Raw genomic sequence first — 19,823 nt, 5'->3', positions numbered from 1 at the left:
CAAAAGTGCAGATAAATATCTAGCATATTTACAGCAAGTGGTATTTATGAAAGCATATACAGTGAATAAATATAAAGGCTATACAGTGCAGAGATGTGTGGACATACAGGATTACAGTGAATAAATATAAAGGCTATAACTGCAGAAGTATGTGGACATCATTAAGAATTACAGAATTACAGAAATGGTTCTAAGGCTATGGCACTGAAGAGGAATGTGCAGAGTGAAAGGTTACAAGATTACAGGAGTATGGCATTTAAGGAGTTAGCAAGCTGAATAAACAGTCTACTATATATATATATATATATATATATATATATATATATATATATATATATATATATATATATATATATATACGTAGATGAATGTGAAATTTTGGGCAGAATGTACAGTAATGATACTGTATAAAGATACATATAGATAAAAAAATAGTGCAGATGTAATGAGTAAAAAAGATGTAAAACTATGTAATATGTACATGTATTGTACAGAGGTTATATACAGTGTTTTGCTTTGTGTTTGTTTTGTAGTGATCTAGCGGTGTAGTGTAGAGTTCAGTACTGTGATGGTGGAGGTTCTTGATGGAAGGAGGTTAAACAGTTTATGACTGGGATGTGAAGAGTCCTTGATAATGTTGTGAGCTCTGCGCAGACATCTGCTGTGGTGAACGTGTTCAATGGCATGTGCATGTGTAGTTGGGTGCCAGTGATGCGTTGGGCAGTTTTGACCACCCTTTACGTGCAGGGCTTTACGTTCACACACAGTGGAGCTTCCGTACCATACGGTGATGGAGTTGGTCAGGATGCTTTCGATGGTGCAGCGGTAGAAACTCGTTAAAATCCCCGGGGACAGATGAGATTTCTTGAGACTTCTCAAGAAGTACAGGCGTTGTTGTGCTTTTTTAACCAGAGCTGAAGTGTTCTGCTGCCAGGACAGATCCTCAGAGATGTGAACTCCCAGGAACTTAAAGCTGGAGACTCGCTCTACCCCAGTTCCGTTGATGTTGACTGGTAGATGTCTCCTGCTGTCGGATTTCCGAAAGTCTACAATGAGCTCTTTGGTCTTTGTGGCGTTGAGGGTCAGGTTGTAGTTGGCACACCATTCTGCCATGCTGACAGATTTCGGATCTCTTCCCTGTAGGCTGATTCGTCGTTGTTGTCAATCTGGCCGACTACGGTGGTGTCATCTGCATACTTGATGAAGATGTTGGAGATATACAGAGGAGCACAATCGTGGGTGAACAGGGAGAAGACAGGGAATGGGCTCAGGACACAGCCCTGCGGGATGCCAGTGTTCAGAATGAGGGTTGAGGATACCTGGTTTCCCAACCTAACAGATTGAGGTCTGTTGGTGAGAAAGTCCAGAATCTATCTGCAAGTGGAGGTGCAGATGCCCAGGTCACTGAGCTTAGTGATCAGTACAGTGGGGAGGACTGTATTGAACGCAGAGCTAAATGAACAGCATTCTGATGTAGGTGTTGCTTTTATCCAGGTGGGTGAGAGCTGAATGAAGAGCTGTGGAATCTGCATCCTCTGTTGACCTGTTCGGGTGATTGGCAAACTGGTGTGGGTCCAGTGTAGGTGGTAGGCCTGCAGTGAGGTGATTCAGAACCTCAGAAAGCATTTCATAGCAATGGGGGTGAGTGCAACTGGGCAAAAGTCATTCAGGCATTCGGGAGCTGAGTGCTTAGGCACAGGTATGATGGTTGTGGTCTTCAGGCATGTAGGAACTGTGGTTTGGGCCAGTGACAGGTTGAAAATGTCAGTAAAAACCTGTGCCAGTTGTCCAGCTCATGCTCTGAGAACACGTCCCGGTATGCCATCCGGGCCAGCTGCCTTGCGTGCATCCACTCTGCTAAACACTGAACTGACATCTGTTGTTGAGAGTGAAAGTGGGCTGTAAGCTGTAGAAGAGTCTGTGGTTGAGGTGAAATGTCCTGTGCTTTGGTCAAAACTAGCAAAAAAGTGATTGAGTTCGTCCGGTTGGAAGGCACTGCTGGTTGGTTGAGCTGTGCGTTTGTAGTCTATGATGGTCTGGATGCCTTACCACAAGCGTCTGGGGTCAGAGTTGTGGAAGTGCTCTTCTATGTGGAGTTTGAATATGAGTTTTGCTTTCCTGATGCCTCTTTTCAGGTTGGCCCTGGCTCTGTTGTAGTCCTCTGCACTGCCAGATTTAAAGGCAGCATCTCTTGCTTTCAACAGGAGACAGACTTCAGAGTTCATCCACGGCTTCTGATTAGGAAAGCATTTCACGTGTTTGACGGTAGTGACATTGTCAATGCACGTGTTAATATGGTCAAAAACAGATGATGTGTAAATGTCCATGTCTGTGTGAGAGTCTAGTGTGGCCTGAGGGCAAACATGTTCCAGTCAGTATCCTGAAACTGTTGCTGTAGAGAAGAAATGGCCCCCTCTGGCCATACTTTTACTGTCCTCACAGCTGGTTTCACCTGTTTGATCAGTGGTGTGTATTTGGGTAGCATGAACAAAGAGAGGTGATCAGACTGACCCTAGTGGGGGAGGGGAATGGCTGAGTATGCCCCAGGTATGTTTGTGTATACCTGGTCCAGTGTTTTGTCCCCTCTGGTAGAGCAGGAGACATTGCAGTGAAATTTTGGAAAAACAGATCTCAGGTTGGAGTGGTTGAAATCTCCAGCAACAACGATAGCTCCTTCAGGATGTGCAGACTGCTGTTTGCTGATAGCTGCATGCAGTTCCTCCATAGCTAGCTTAGCATTAGCATCTGGCGGAATGTACACTGCAGTCACAACAATGGCTGAGAATTCTCTCTGTAAATAAAAGGGTCTGCACTTAATCATCAAATACTCTAAATGTACAGAACAATGACTTTCAGTAACAGTAGAGTCCGTGCACCATGATTTGTTAACATAGATGCACAGACCTCCACCTCTGCGCTTACCAGAGTCCTCTGCCGTCCTGTCCGCCCAAAAAACACTGCGACCCCGAGCTCAATGACGCTGCTGGGAATGTTGTCGTTGAGCCATGTTTCTGTAAAAATCATGACATAACAATCCTTAATCCGTTTGTGTGATGTTATCCGGAGCAGCAGCTCATCCATTTTGTTTGCGAGAGACCATACATTAGCAAGGAAGAAGCTTGGAATCGATGGTTGATGCGGGTTTAGCCTTAGCCTAGCCCTGATGCCGCCTCGCTTCCCTCTCCTTTGTTTACGGTCTCGGCGCCAGCTCCGAGGTCTCGCTGTCGGCCGAGCTCGATCAGCGGTCCATGGTGTTCGGGCGATATCCCGAGGGAGTTCAAAGTTAGTTGAAAGCCCGTATCTGTAATTGTGGCCAATGTCTAATAATGCTTGTCGGCTGTATGAGATGTGTGCAAACCTGTTCTGAGTGAATAAACGCTGTTGATGGAGAAATTGCTACTAAATTGCAAAATCGGGAGAGACGCTGGGCCTCGCGTTGTGCACGCACTGCCATCTTGGAAGATCCCAACCAGTCTGGCTTTAAAGCAGCTCATTCCACAGAGACAGCCTTTTGGATGTCTCTGAGAAACTACATGCTGCTAGATCAGCCAAACTGTCATCCGTCCTTATCCTCCTTGTCCTTTTAGCAGTGTTTGATATGGTCAACCACAAGTCTCTCTTATCCACCCTCAGGAGTCTTGGGATTTGCGGATCAGCTTTGGAATGGTTCAATCCCTGCACAGCGATCTGATCTCCCCTTCAGCCACAGCTCACAACCTTGGGGTAACCATGGACAATCAACTGTCCTTTTCCTCTCATGTTCCTAATGTGACTCGCTCATGTCGGTTCCTTCTCTACAACATTAGAAGGATTTGGCCATTTTTGTCCACACAGGCTGCTCAGGTACTTGTTCAGTCTCTTGTCATCTCAACACAGGTCTACCTATGAACACAATTCATCCTCTGCAAATGATCCAAAATATAGTTGCACGGCTTGTTTTCAACCTGCCAAAGTTCTCCACACCACCACACTGCTGTGTTCCTCCACTGGCTTCCTGTAGCTGAACACATCATATATAAACACTGTCCACTGTGGACCATCTCCCTCTTCCCTCAAAGCCCTCATCACTCCTCACACTGCACCTCACACTCTAAGATCTACAGCACTGCTCCACTGGTTCCACCATCTCTCAGGGTAAGAGGTAAGTTTACTACAAGACTCTTTTCTGTTCTGGCACCGAGGTGGTGGAATGAACTTCCCCTAGAGGTCCGGACAGCCGGAGTCACTGGCTATTTTCAAACGATGGTTGAAGACCTACTTATTCAGGAAACACTTCAACTAGCACTTCTTTCCCTGTCTTCTCCATTTATAAAAAAAAAAAAAAAAAGTGTACTTGTACATAGAGTGTATAAAAGAACATAGAGTGTACTTGTTTTATGTATACACACACACACACACACACCGTTGTTGAATTCTGAATTGTGATTGGTCGGAAGGTTTCTAGCAGTACTGCATCAGCAAGTCATAGATTATTATTAATATAAACTGCTATCTGGTCTGGTGCAGTTGGCTCCAGAAAAAAGAGCCGTCTAACAAACTTCTAACCTTGCACCCTGCTCATGACCGTCAGGACACTGAAAGGAAAGGCAGCTTTCAGTGATCACTGTACCTCGTTCCTGCACTAGACATTTATTATTATTATTATTATTATTATTATTATTATTATTGTTATTTTATTTTTTTATTTTATTTTTTTAAATGCTCTTTAATTATTTAACAAGATAACATTATAATGATTTTAAATATTATTAATACATAGTATTTGCTATTATTTTTTAAACTTATTATTATTACATTGTTGACGCTGTATATTATTAATATATTTGTTCCACTTCTACTGCCACTATAATGTAAATAATTACATTTTAGTTACTTACCATTTCCACTTAAGGTGGAAGATCTGGATGGTGTTTATTTGGTAGGGCTGTGTTGTGTGTGATGTGGGTGTATTGGTGACTGAATACTGAGAAGAATTCCTAACACATGTATACGCTTTTGATTAATCTAATAACAGCTCAATCACAGGAACCTGATTTGTGTATATATTTATTTAGTGAAAATTTTCTTTACTTTAGTTCAACATTTATTCAAGAAGTCTTTAGCGTTGTTGGAAGTAGAGCTAACTTTAGTTTATCTGACATCTTTAGGAGCATTTTCTGTGAAAACCAGAAACAACTTGTTTGACCAACAGTGTATGTAACTACACATGAATAAAAAGTATAACATACTGTTATTTATTTATTTATTCTCTATAAAATCATAATTCTTGGGAACAACTTCTGCTGTATTATAGGATGTCATTATCGCATTCAAGACATTAGCTGTGTCAAAAGCCACCAGAGTTTTCCTTTCCACACACATATACACAGGGTTCTACAGAGACCCAAGATGTGGTATCAGATGCCATTGTGATAACTGTTCTTGTTAGTGAGTTCCCTCATTAGCCTCCACCAGATGCAACATCCTGCCCTGTGCAGTTCAATACAATTTTAGGGGATTCGCTCACGAGCATGGCCGAGACCCAGGTGCTCCACTTCAAGATGTCCTTCACATATAATCTAAAGGCCTTTATGAAGCTCTTCAAGTGCACTCCAGCTGCATTGGGGTGGTCCCTACGCCAGCTACCCATGCTGTCAGGGGAAAACCCAGACCAACCTGGAAATCTAACAGAAGTAATAGAGCTTGAAGAAGCTAATTCTACAACAGGTTGACCATCAAAAACAGGTTGGCCGGAGGACCATCAAAAACACCTCCAGGTCCTGATGCTTGTGGATACTGCTGACTGCAGAGCAGTATGAAGAGAGAATTCTCAATCTTGAATCATCAAATCCATGGGAGAAAAGAATAGATATGGCAATTAGTCCTCACCTCCTCAACCGCTAATTCCTGGGGCAAATGGACCAAGGTTTAGGGCATTAGTATGAGAAATGTTTGTGGATTGGTCCCAGCAGTAGCAAGGCATGGAATATGTACAGTGTTGGTTGGGAAGGGCCACAGGGACATGGACACAGAGGTTGGAAAGGGTTTAGAGGGTGGCAAAGGATCCATAAACATTGCCAACATCAAATACAAAGAAATGGTGGAGTCAAACTGCAAGGGTTCAAACCTAAAGAGCATGTGTAATGGCCTGCGTTTTTAGTTTAAATCTACAAGGGAAGGAGGACCTGTTCGATGGAAAGTGCATACTCAAACATGACCTAATGACTCCTTGACAAGCTTAAATTTGAAATAAACATTCCCTCTCCTTAAAACTGAACAAGACAACCATACATATTGTCCAGTTCAAGGCCTTCAAGGCTGTCAGTGATTCTCACTTACTTACTAAGAGGTACACCATTGATCCACTCTCAAAAAGACATTCTAAAATGACCGCTGGACTGTTCAAACCAACACCACCCTAAAATCTGATGATTACACTACAATCCAAAGCCTTATCACCAACTTCTGTCTCAATGTCAGCAAATCTAAGGAGACAGGATGCAGGAAATAGATGCAGGAAATCCTACTTGGATTCTGAACTCTGACCGGATTGCAAGGGATTGTCCATGTGACTAAATCTTAACTTACTAACAAGGAACAAGAAACTTGGTTCTCTCCTATAACATCCTCACAAATATCTTCCACTGCACTAATCAGAGCATACTGATATGTTAACTGTGAATTTCCCTCTGGGGTTAATAAAGTGGTATTTATCTGGGTAATGAGTAGAACAGCTGCTATAAATAATGGAAAGTTAACATAGAGCTTGTAACTAAAAGTATGCGTCTGTTGGGGGCATTTTGTGAATGTGTATTTAATTGTGTATGTGTTGTGTTAGCGTTGCATGTTTCCCCTTGAGGCTTTAGGTGTGTGAGCTTTAGTAACCTCCTATCACTTTGGTAGAACCAGATGGTGAATAATGAAGAGCATGTGTGTGTTGGAGAGAGATGAAAACACACACAGACACACACACACACACACACACACACACACACACACACACACACGAATTAGGAGAGCCATGTGAATAGGATTGTTGGTTTCATTCAACCTCATTAAAGCGTGACAGACGTCGTTTCTCTATACGTACATACAACAATACATGTATATGCACATAATACGTGTGTCACGTCTCCAGCCCCATTTGAAAACCAGAGATGTTGAAAAAAAAGGTCTAGTTTACAGACCAGACATGATTTTCTAATAATATTTCTAATTTAACCCTTGTATGTTGTTCGGGGCTGTGGGACTCATATTCATGAACATCAATAAGTTTTGAAAAACTTTGCTCCCTTGTATATTTGTACTACTCATAACTTGATTAAATTTGATTTTCTTTCTTTTATTACATTTTATTAAAAAACAACAAAAAATGAGTAGCACTTTAATTACAAAATGTGATGTAATAAAGGTAAAGGGCAAACATTAACTGTATATGCTGTTTATATTGCTTGTAATTGGGATGAAGTAAACATCTGTAGACTATTTTAACATAACATTTTTGATTGTGTTGAATTAAAAACCCAAAAATGCAGTGGGTCAAACAGACCCACGAACACTTGCTGGGTAATAAAAATACAAACATCATACAAGGGTTAAATTAAATAAATGATAAACATTGGAGGGGAAAATTGGCCAAGGTTTAAGTTTATATTTGTTTTTTCCCTTTCTTAGTAACAAGTCCCTTTCTTCATTATAGAATTATAGAAATATATATTCCTATATATATTTTTATGTGTATTTTTTTCTTCTACTTAAATGAGAAAGAGATTTTAAAAGGAGCCACTCTTATTTCTTCATCCAATTAATACACAGTATTGATCGTCTAAAATGACCAGGTTGATTTGAATAAAAACTGCAGTAAAAGTAGTTTATTTTTTATTCAGTTTTATTACATTTGAAGCATTTTTCTATTTTGTTTCTTGAGTCATTGTGAAAATAAATTTCTGACTTTCTGACTAGCAGAATGTTCAGATTATAAATTATGATTTTGTAATTTACTTTAAAATTTAAAACTGTAATGAAATTCTTCTAAAGGACGAATCAGACCTTTTGATGTGGTGCCATTACTTTAATTCACAAAAATTCAGAATTACAGGATGTTAATTTCTGTTAAAAGATGTTCCACGATGATGTCATGAGCATCTCAATGCACACGTCATTCAAAATCCTTTTTGTGCCCTAGTAAAAACTACTTTACAGGATTTTACTAACCCTAACCCACACAAAGTAACTCCAGATCTACAGCTTTCACAAGAAAAGAATTTAAATTCAACTCATTTGGTGCTGGTTGTTGTGACTGCCACAAAATACAGATTATAAAATAGGAAATAGGGACAAATCTTTATTTATATTAAATTATATTATTCTGCTATATTTTACAGACATCGTTTGTGTTCCCTACCAGAGATATTAAAATGAATCTAGAACATTTTAACATTATTTGGCCTTTGAAACAATCCATTAATTAATTAATTAATTAATTTATTTATTTATTTACTTTTCACAATTTTTGACTGACAATTTGACTGATCGTTATCAGTCTGTAGAAATAACTGATAACTTAAATCTCTACGGATCTTAAGGTAAAATTCTGTGTTCCTAAAGGTTCTGTTTAAGCCCACTGCTTTTCTTCTTCTATATCTTGGTGCACTTATTCATAATCTCAGTATTAGATTTACTGTTTTATTGATGACACACTAGCGCTCAGAACAGCTCAGTATTGCTCATTGGGGAAAGTGTTTATTTTTAAACATTATCATTTGTATATTTTTGTTTTTGTATTTATATATTTCTGTAAAGCTGCTTTGTGATAATATCCATTGTTAAAAGTGATATACAAATAAAAGTGAAAAAAAAATTCAAGAAGACATGTCTGTCCAGATATATTAAATATTAATTTATTAATTAATAAATACATTAAATTTAATATAAATGTTAATTTCATTAAAAACACATACAGTGAAACAGACAAAATTTGGAGAGGAACTTTTGTAAGTTGTTCAAGGTCCAGGAAAAGAATTCTGTACCTGTAACATTTTTACAGAGAATTATATGTATAGTAATTACTGCCTCACTATAAATAGACACACACACACACACACACACACACACACACACATACACACACACACTCACACAGCTGGCCACCTGGCTCCTTGGCCATGGAATTCAGAGATACATGCTGCAGGTGTGCAGAGCGAGAACAGATCCTCACTAATCACTCAATTACATCTTACTGATGGACACACACACACACACACACACACACACACACACACACACACACATACAGAATATTTGTGAATACTTTTTGTGTTATCAGTTGTGTATTTGCAGTTAACTCAGAAAAAGTCTGTACATTTATATAGTTTTATTATAAAAAGATTAAGCTAGTGTACGGTGTGTATGACTTATTATTACTCTCTTTTACTAAGTTGATACGAAGCTTTATTAATGTTGTGTGATCAATAAATCTGGTTAAAAATCTTCCTGTATTAACATCAATAACATTAACTTAAATGTATAAAATGTAAAAAGTTAAATTAAGTGTGTGTGTGTGTGTGTGTGTGTGTGTGTGTTTTCTCAGGTGGTTTGGGTTATTGACATTATTCTGCATACTCTGGCAGAAAGCTTAATAAAACACACACACGCACACACACACACACACACACACACACACACACACACACACACACACACACACACACACACACTATTTATACATACAGTTTAAAATCTCCATTATACAGAGTGTTCACACTCTCAACCCAAGGCATGATGTTTTTAAACCTGAATAAGTTTATTGTGAGTCGAGGCACTATCTGGATGGCTTCAGGTCCTGCACTGTTCTCACTTGTCTTTAATTTATTTAGACTTGTGTGCTGTTGTGTGTTGTACTGTTGGTCATTTCAATGTATACAATAAAGACAATTAAACCCAGTTGATTCTCCATGCCACTGTAACTCCTCAATAAACCTCCAAATCTATTCAGACAGCAGAGTGAGAGACGATCAGATTCATAACTCAGTGAGGAGATGTTTTCACTTTCACACATTATGTCAAAGGTACAGTGATCTAAGATGGAAAATCAGGCTGCACTTTGTGGAATTAGGTCTTCCTGACAGATAAGTAGCAGTAAAAACAGAAAGTAATCAGTGATAAAGGATGATTAGGATGAAGAACGTGTGATAGATGGAATTAAATCGGTCTTTTCTCACTCAGAAACTTAATTACCAGAATTCCCAGATGATGTCACATTATAAATATTCCAGTCAGCATGTCTAATCAGGACCTCCATGTTACCCTGCAGCACTTGCAGCACTATGAAGTATGACAAAGATATTAAAGACCGTATTAAAGACGGCAAATCATTTTACTGGCATCAAATTTTACTTCTTAATTTGATAATTTCAGCTAAAAATATGAACATTAATAAAGAGAAACAGAGCAAAAACACACACTCACACACACACATTCACACTCACACACACACTTACACACACACACACACACACTCACTGTGTGTGTATGTATGCGCATGGAGTGGAGGGGGGTTGAAGGAATTTCCTGTGAGCACAGGTCTTTGCTTCAGGTCTCTGGGTTTGGAACACGGCCATGTTGTGAATTCAGGGGTCAGTGCAGTGTTTATAATCTCACACACCTCCTCTCTCTGTCTCGGGTTTAGGTTACACACTTTAAAGCGAATGCCTCATCCTTTATTTCAACACAACTCAATCAAACCAAGTCCTGAGGATGGGATTAACTAAACACACACACACACACACACACACACACACACACACACACTCTTTCCATTTAGTTTCCAGTTTCAGTCACTTAGCAGTTACTAAAATTGAATACAGTAACTAAGTGCCTCTGAACATGGAATAGATATAAAGACCACAGAAACATCACCATCATCAGTCCACTGTGGCTGCGTCCCAAAGCACGTACCCTGTTCACTCCACACTCCACGTACACAAAATCATCAGCACACCAATTCATCCCAGTGTCTTTTTTAAATGGGTTATTTGCCACTGATAAACTTTTAACTGTGATCCTTTATCATTTTTAATCCTTTAAATAGGACAAATCAACACGTCTTTTAGGTTGTCGGACAACTTAATAAGTTACAAACTTGAAATAAGGTCCATGTGGATGTAAGTATTTGAGCTCATTAATGAAGCCGGCTGCATATTTCAGTCTGTTCGGTGTTCCTCTTAAACCCTGGACATGGGGCTTTGCATGCAACTGTGTTTATTTAATGACCGAGTTTAATTTAAATAATTCTAAGATTTGTTATAAGCTTAGTTTTGTCATTTAAATCCAAAAAAATTGCAGTTATTCTAAAGAACATAAAATTCAAATTTACTGTCTTCCTAAAAGGTCACATGACATCATAAACATTATAAATTATATACTCGAATCAAATATTTCACACAACATCTGTTCCCCAACAGACAGCGAGTGCGTGATGTGAAGTATTTATTGTTGTTTGTGTTTCTTTGAAGCTGTGGTGGTTGTTCATTTGGCTCCTAATGAAAGCAGCACCAGTAAATTCTGCACCACACTGAGTGTGTAGATGGAGTAAAACACACTCACGCTAACACACTATAAAATGCCTAATAGTGGTGTATAATGAGCATACACTCCATTCTCCTTCAGCAGGACTGAGAACAACACCACAAATACAACAGGAGTATAAGAAAGAACTGTAAACATGGATAAGTTGAAGTGGTTGTCCTCAAATGGTTTAAGTAATCAACAGTAGAAAAATGTAACTGTTTAAGTAGTCAACTTAAATGCAAAATATTCAGAACTTAATTTTTAAAGTCAAATACACTTAAAACCATGACCACACAAAGTAATTGTTTTTTTTTTATTTTATTGAAACATATAACAAAGCAACAAATGTCATTGATAGTGATGCTATTTATGAACTACAAGATGTTTTCAAAAATGAGCTTTAAACAGCTTTAAACAGTGAGAGCAGTAAAATGACCAAAATGTCTTCTTACCACCAGGTACTACAGTCTATTTTTACATATAGCTGCAGACATTTTCTCTCACAATCACTGAAATACTTTTTTTTTTTAACGTTGAATTGTAAAACAAGTTTTTTTTAAATGTTTAAATTACATAAATTTCTGGAAAATAAAAACACATTTTAACAACACTTACCATGTAAACCTTAAGTGGTACAATATCCCTGCTGAAAAATCCAGCATATACCAGCATGAATTCCATGCTGGTCCAGGCTGGTTTTTACTGGTTCATGCTGGTATAGTGCTGGTATAGCTGGGTGGCATAGTCATGGTGTTATCAAGCAAAACAGGGCTGGTGTAGCTGGTTAACCAGTATGATCTTGCTGGAAAGAGCTTTATGGGAACAAGCTTTATTTTTCCTTGTGTATGTTTCTATGTAACACATTAATACTGTATAAGATTAAAACACAATATATTGGAATATATTTAATTATAAGTGTGTTATTTCTTTTGCTCCCTCTTTTGAATAAAGAACTGAAATAACAAAGCTCAAAAAGCTTTGAATAACAAAGAATAAAAACATTTAAAAATCGTTCATTAGGGATTAAAGTGTCTCCACAAATTAAATATAGTAATACCAACAAATGTTGACTTCCTGGGCTCCATGAGGGAAGCAGCATATAAATCATACAGAATGATGGTTTTTGAAAGATGAAACCTTTAAAGCAACTATGTTCACGAAGATAAATGTAGTTCCTGCACTTTCCTAAAATAAATATCGCAATGTTTTCGAATACATTATATACCTTACAGTGTTTATTGAAATTAGTATAAGTGCACGTGTTCCAGATCATCATGTTTTTGCCACCGTAATTAGGATTTTGTTTTGGGGTAAATAAAAAACTTCCGCTTCTACACGACGAATCTGCTGATCACTGGGAATCAGAATGTTGGCATACGTGAGGTACCTGGATGACGGCTGCATGGCAGTTGTTTCAACTAGCGATATTAAGGACTTTAACTACGACATGTTTGACCAAACTCAGGTTTATTGAGTACGATGGAAGCAAGACTTCTTCAGGGCACAAATACTGATGCTTAAAGGTATGTAACTTAAGCAGTAGCTGTTTTATCGTAACTCGTTCACTGCACAATATAAACAAATGAGTGATATATAGTTTTGTTTCTTATTTTGTTTCTATAATTTTTCAGAGAATAAAGAAGACATAGAGCAGGAGTTGTCTAAAGACAAACGACTCTGGGTAGCACCTCTTAAAAAAACATGGTCATCGCCACCACATACTACTTGTTCCTCACTAAAAGAGAGAGCGGAAGCTAAGACCAAAAATGTGTGTTGTAAAGGTTATATTGTGTAACGTTATTTGTGCATGTGTGTATATTACAGTGTGATGGCAAATGTCATTGTCCAATAAATATTTTAAACAAACATATAAAAAGAAAGCCATGTAAATGATTGATAGGAATATCCAGAATGTTTTTCTTTATTAAAAAGTGAATTGCAATTCTCTAGAAAATTGTCTTCGTCTTTATTTAACTACGAATATGCACTAAGAAATGTGATATGTAACAAATGGGTTTTGTTGTGGTCTTGCTGGGATTATACTAGCATCCAAAAGACAACAGATGTTGACCAGCACACCAGCATCCCAGGCTGGTCGGCCAGCACACCAGCATCTCAGGCTGGTTGGCCAGCACACCAGCAACCAGCACCTAATGCTGGACCAGCATACCACCATCCCAAGCTGGTCCCAGCAAAACATAGTTGCAAAACATACCTTATGCTGGACCAGCAATGCTGTTTTTTTTTAGCAGGGATGTTACAACATTTAACATAAAACCATTTTGTTTAAAGCAGGGGTTCCCAAACCAGGTCCTCAAGTCCCACTTGCCTGCTTGTTTTCCAACTAACCCTGCTTCACCTGCAAAATACGCAAACTTTCTAAAATGTGTCCTTTGTTAAACAATTTCAGTTCTGGTTAAACAAACATTTTTAACAATATTGGACACATATATTACAAGAAGAAACATATATTACAAAATGACGAACTGCAAGAATATTTGCAATTGTGCCACGATCATAAATGTGTCTTACACTGCAAAGATCATTCTTCAGCTTTTGAACCTTTGGTGGTAGCTCACTTCGACCTTTGGGTACTCCAAGTGGAATGCATAGGTAAAGCCAAACAAGAGGCACATTGCTTGAGGTAGGTTGGTGAGTGCATCTCTTACAAGGCTGCCCTCCAGGATAATCCCGACTCTTGAGGGGTTCAGTTGTGTTGATACTGGACTTGTGGATCTGTTGTCTTTATGGCAGAGAATTCCCACTTGAATGTCCAAGAATTCTTCATCATTAAGATTCTTCAGTGTGCGAAAGACAATAAAGAGGATATCCGGGTAAACTGCATATACTGTGGTTTTATTTTTTGTAATGTTGTGTAAACCACAATTGTGTACATAATTTATGCAATAATGTGCTACCTCTTGGTAACAGGAAAGGCACATTAACAGACAAATCAAGTTAAAATCAACTTAAATTCAGTAAAACATCTACATAAATGCTGATTGTTATTACCAACCTTCCAAAATAATTTAAAACTTATAGCAAAATGGCAATATTAAATAACAATGTTAAGTAAGTAACAATAATAATTAAAATAAAGTTACTCACAGAGCTTCTCTTGAAGAACATAGATGCATCATCCCCAAGAATGACTAGAAGTCCCCTCAGGACAAGACATCTAGTGGCTGTTGGCTCAGTGCTCTACAAAGAGTTATAGCACACACTTATATGTAGAACAAATAAACACATTTTCTTTCTTTACTTTGGCGGTATCGCTCCACGCAGAGGCTTGGCTTTATTTGTCCAGTTGAGATTTTAGCCTCTGACATTTACACTTCCATTAGTTTGTTATGAAGAGAATGTGTTTTCGTAATTTGAATGAACCATCAATATTATTACAGAATAAAACAGAAATATTGACCCACCTTTGTCTGTTTTAGTAGCTTCGCTAACTGGCTAATCCGACCTGTCTTAAGTTTGGATGCAACCCAACCCAACTCAAATTAAACCTGAAAAATACAGGTAAAGTTACTTATAACACAAATGAGCCTATTTAACTTGTTGTCCAATTATGTATTGTATGTAAGACAAGTAAAGAAAACACATTTTCAGAGGAAACATCCATAAACCTGGCTTTCTGTGAAAAAGGGCTGTGTTAGGGTTAGGGACATCAGGTTGCCTTGGCATAGTCTGTATTCCACATTTACAGAAAACTTGTCAAATACCTCAGGCCACTCTCTGCACCTCTTCAGGGACATAGTAGACAAGATCTCTGTGTCACGCTAGCTGCTTGTTTCACTGCTTATTTCACATTGTGGCACTGTGGTCAAGGACATAAATAAATTGGATAGTTGGTTTCTCTCGAAGGTCAGAAATGTCAGTTAGGTTACACAGTGCATTGTTGAATTCAGCGTCCTCATACTGTAAAGTGAAGTTGTAATCAGCTCCAACTGATCTCTTGATCCAGTCTTTTAAGTCATCAACTGTATTTGGATGAGGTCTCATTCTTTATTAGATGTAAATGATGTAATTGTTTGCAGAGAGTTTTTGTGCCGGTCGCATGTGTTTGCTTGGCTGAGTATTTTGATTTGGTTTTGGGTTATCTTTGAGTTTATACTTTAACTCCTTACTTTTTACAAATGGTGAACACACCAGCAATAGCAATAGCATCTTAAAAGAAAAATCTTTTTGATATCTGTGGTGGAAATTTTTACTTTAGAGATGTTTTACTTTAGAGACTATAAGTTGTCATTGCCAGTGGTTGTTTTCTTACATTATGACAAGGGCACAGGGGATTGGAAACGAGTTGTTGGGAATTAGACATATACAGCTTCCAGTAGACCTTCCAGTAGACCTTGGTTGGTCCAGATTAGCTTGGTCAGGAGATGAGCAGGCGATGTATTTAAGCCAATGATTGATGATGTTTTGCTTTTTGAATCCTGTCTATAAAATCTTGATGTAATCAACGATCGGGGCCGAGACTTACTCGTGCTATACGCGGAGTGTTGGGTCCTGCTGTGCAGCTGAACACAATAAATTGTGAAACCTTTTTACTCTTGCCCATGCCTACCAGTGTGATATTTAATACTTTAAATTGCTCAAACCTCAAAACCTCCACAACATGTTGTTAATTTGTTACTTATTTTCCTGTTCGTCTGCTTCTAGCTGGTTTGCCTGCTAGCATCACTAGCTTGGTTACCACTAGTTCTCTACACCTTCTCACACCAATTATCTTTGTTTTACTTGCCCTATAACAGCATGTCGCGTGTGCTTCCCAGTCGGTTGCTCACCTGTCTCAGGTAAATTTTCAGTACGAAATTAGTACTCCCTCCACCTCAACTCCGTGTATTTCTCTGACCCAGTGCACCCAGGAAGCGGCCGGCCCAGGTGTTGTTCACTCCGGCACCAGGTAACCACAAACACTGGGTCTGGCAGCAGCGGAAAATGCGAGTTACTACAGCTAAACCAACAACTTGTTCACTAGACAACATTCCAACTAAATTACTGAAAGAAGTGTTACATAAAGCTGGTGAGCCTCTTCTTTATATTATTAACTCCTCGCTATCTTTAGGTTTCGTACCTAAATCTTTCAAGTTGGCAATTATTAGGCCACTCATTAAGAAACCTACTTTAGATCCCAATGAACTAGCAAATTACAGACCTTTTTCACATCTTATTAATGTAAACCTCATAGTCAAAGCTGACATTAAAGAACCACAAATGTTCCATCCTAGAGTGGATTGAACAGATGAATGTGTATTTTTCCGAAAAGGGTTGCGGCAAAGTTGACGGGGTAGAGGAAAAACTGAATCATCTCTGTGGCCGGGCAAAGAGCATTGTCAAGGTTAAGCTAAAAAAAAGAGTGGGTCAGACCGGGCCAGATTAGACAAGAGGTCACATTGGTGCCGTGACCCGGATTTCAATCAAGGTGGTCGAAGATCATCACATCGGACCGGCAAACCTGTTGTCATTCTTCATTGCACAGAACCTTCAGCTAAGCTTTTATTAGTTATTGCTGGACTTTAAAAGGAAAAAAAAACTTTTGAATGGGCACTCTAAAGTCCAGGTATCACAGCTGTATGATATAGTATACACATGTTTTTTTATTTTCCCATTTTCCTCAGTCAACCAGCAGTCAAACTAAGTGATCTATATGTGAGGGAGGATCACGTAGATGTTGTGAGTGAATCTCCCATATCCAGTTTTGGATGAAATGGATTATGAATCCAGATGAAATGGATTATGAATCTTTGTCACATGTTCAGTGATGTCTCTTCAGACAAAACAGTCATCTTTCAGGGTGTTCAGAAAGTTCCAAAAGCTTGTTTTACACATCTGTTTCAGTTGGAAAGGATCTCATCCTTAAAACTTAAATTGATAGTGGATCAGTGGCATGTACAGTACTATTAGCGAGTCCGCTATAGAAAGGATGCTAAAAAGTATCCCAGATATGACAAGCCAGTCAGCAGAAGATATTGTTATTGTTGGTTGTGGTGGCCATCGTGTTGCCCCTACTGCAGTCTATGATCTTAAAGCTAAGCTGTACGGTTGCTCCATGATAATTCCTGCTTTAGTTGTGCCTGGCCAGACCGAAGAAATGATTTTGGGCACAAACTTCATAAAGAGACTCCTGATGCAAGTCAGAGAAACTGACGGTTACTGGAGGCTCATGTCTAAGTCAAGTAACAATGAGAGTGATGAGTGCTGTATGTTTCTTTCTCTTTTCTCGAATGCAGAAAGATGGAGAGGTGAATCCACACCAAAAAAAGTCGGTACTGTAAAGTTACAAAGGAGTGTGATGTTAGAGCCACAAACAGAACATCTGGTTTGGGGTAAGCTACCTCAGTCTTCTGTCTCGTCACTAGGCAGCACTGTTATTGTGCACTGTTATTGTTCCTGGGACATACTTCAGATCAAAATTGTAAGAAGCAAGTTTTGCCACCCATCGCTGCTCGCATGCATCAAGTTGATGTTTTGTCAGAATATATGTTAGAGGATTATTGTCGGTCCATGCCATAAAGTGCCGTCCTCGCAGCCAATGGCTAAACCTCTCATAGATAGCCCACTTCAAAGGCAAAGAACTCTAATCTGTGAGCTGGATAGTTCATTTGTGAGCAAGACAGAGTTCTGCTTGCGAAGGCAATGGGTCTGGCAATCTCTTCACCTGCCAAATAAATGGCAATACAGCTCCCACTCCATCGAAAGATGCATTGACAGCCAAAACGAAAGGTCGGTCAAAGTCTGGGTGAGCTAGTGTTACATTTTTCGTTAATTCTTGTTTTAGGGTGTGCAAAGCTTCTTCACAATCAACCGACCAGTCAGCTGGGGAAAGTTTGAGGTAACTAAATTTCTTTCTTGGATTGCGTCCTTTTGTGAGAAGAGTCTGTTTTACTGAACCTGATGTCAACTTGAATAGAGGCTTTACTTTTCCTGAACATCCTTCAATAAAATGTTGATAATATAGAACCATTCCAAGAAAGGATATGATCTTTTTCTGACACTGTGTTTTTCCATCAGAATACTGTTTACACCTGAATACTGTTAATTGCCTCAACTTTACCAGGATCAGTCTTAATCCCTACTTCACATACAATGTCTCCAAGGAATTTCACAGAACGCCTCAAGAAACAACATTTCTTTGGAACCAACTTTAGATTGTGATGTAACAACCGCAAGAGAACCATTTCAAGACGTTGGAGGGCTACGGCCTCAGAGGGGGCAAACACCATCAAATCATCAAGGTAACAGAGAATGCTGCTGAAATTTTCATCTCCAAAGATAGACATCATCATTCTCATGAAAGTGGCTGGGCTATTAGAGAGACCCTGGGGAAGCCTATTATACTCATGAAGTCCAAATGGGGAAGAGAATGCAGTGTACTTTTTGTGTTCTTCTAGGGGGACATTATAATACCCTGAGGTAAGATCCATGGTTGAGAAGAAGGTGTTGCCTCCTAATGCAGCTAACACATCAGACTGGTGTGGTAAAGGGTAGGCGTCTCTGACAGTCCTTGTGTTTAACCACCTAAAATCAGTGCAGATTCTGAGATCTCCATTCTTCTTCCAAACTAGTACAAGAAGGGAAGCATAGTCACTATGTGACTTTTGGATGATTCCTTTTTCCTCCATCTCATTTAAAGCTGTCCTCAGTTTAGCATACTGGCTTGGTGGTATACGCCAGTATGGAAAACGGAAGGGTCTGTCATCAGTGAGGTTAATCCAATGGACAACGCCTTTAGCCTCTCCGCAGTCCATGTTGTCTCTTGAGAAAACTGAGTCATACTCAATAATTTGCAACAGCTTATCTTTGCAGTGGGTTGAAACTTCACATGATTCCAAATCAAGATTGCCAAGGTTCAAATCACTCAAGACATGCTTCATCTCTTCACTGGATCTAGGTGGTAAGAGTTCCTCGGTACACTGCAGATTTGAATGAATCTATTTTGGCAGCGGTAAATCTTGCACAGCAATACAAGGTGACACGTCAGCTATTTTTGCATTTCTCCTCAACACAACTCAGTGATTAGTGGGGTTGATGACTTTTAAGGGGATAGAACCATCTCCCCATAGCGGTGTTATGACCCTCTCGACCAATATTTGTCTTGACCTTGATCTGGACTCGGTCGGTTCCACAATAACAGTGCTGCCTACTGACAAGACAGAAGACTGAGGTAGCTTACCCCAAACCAGATGTTCTGTTTGTGGTTCTAACGTCATTACAAAGATTTTGTGTCCAAGCTGAAGAAAGACTTGCGTGAAGCAGCTCACATAGCAAGG

The sequence above is a fragment of the Tachysurus vachellii genome, chromosome 5, assembly GCF_030014155.1.
Source record: "Tachysurus vachellii isolate PV-2020 chromosome 5, HZAU_Pvac_v1, whole genome shotgun sequence".
In the NCBI taxonomy this organism is placed as follows: domain Eukaryota; kingdom Metazoa; phylum Chordata; class Actinopteri; order Siluriformes; family Bagridae; genus Tachysurus; species Tachysurus vachellii.
This window is presented reverse-complemented; position numbering follows the sequence as displayed.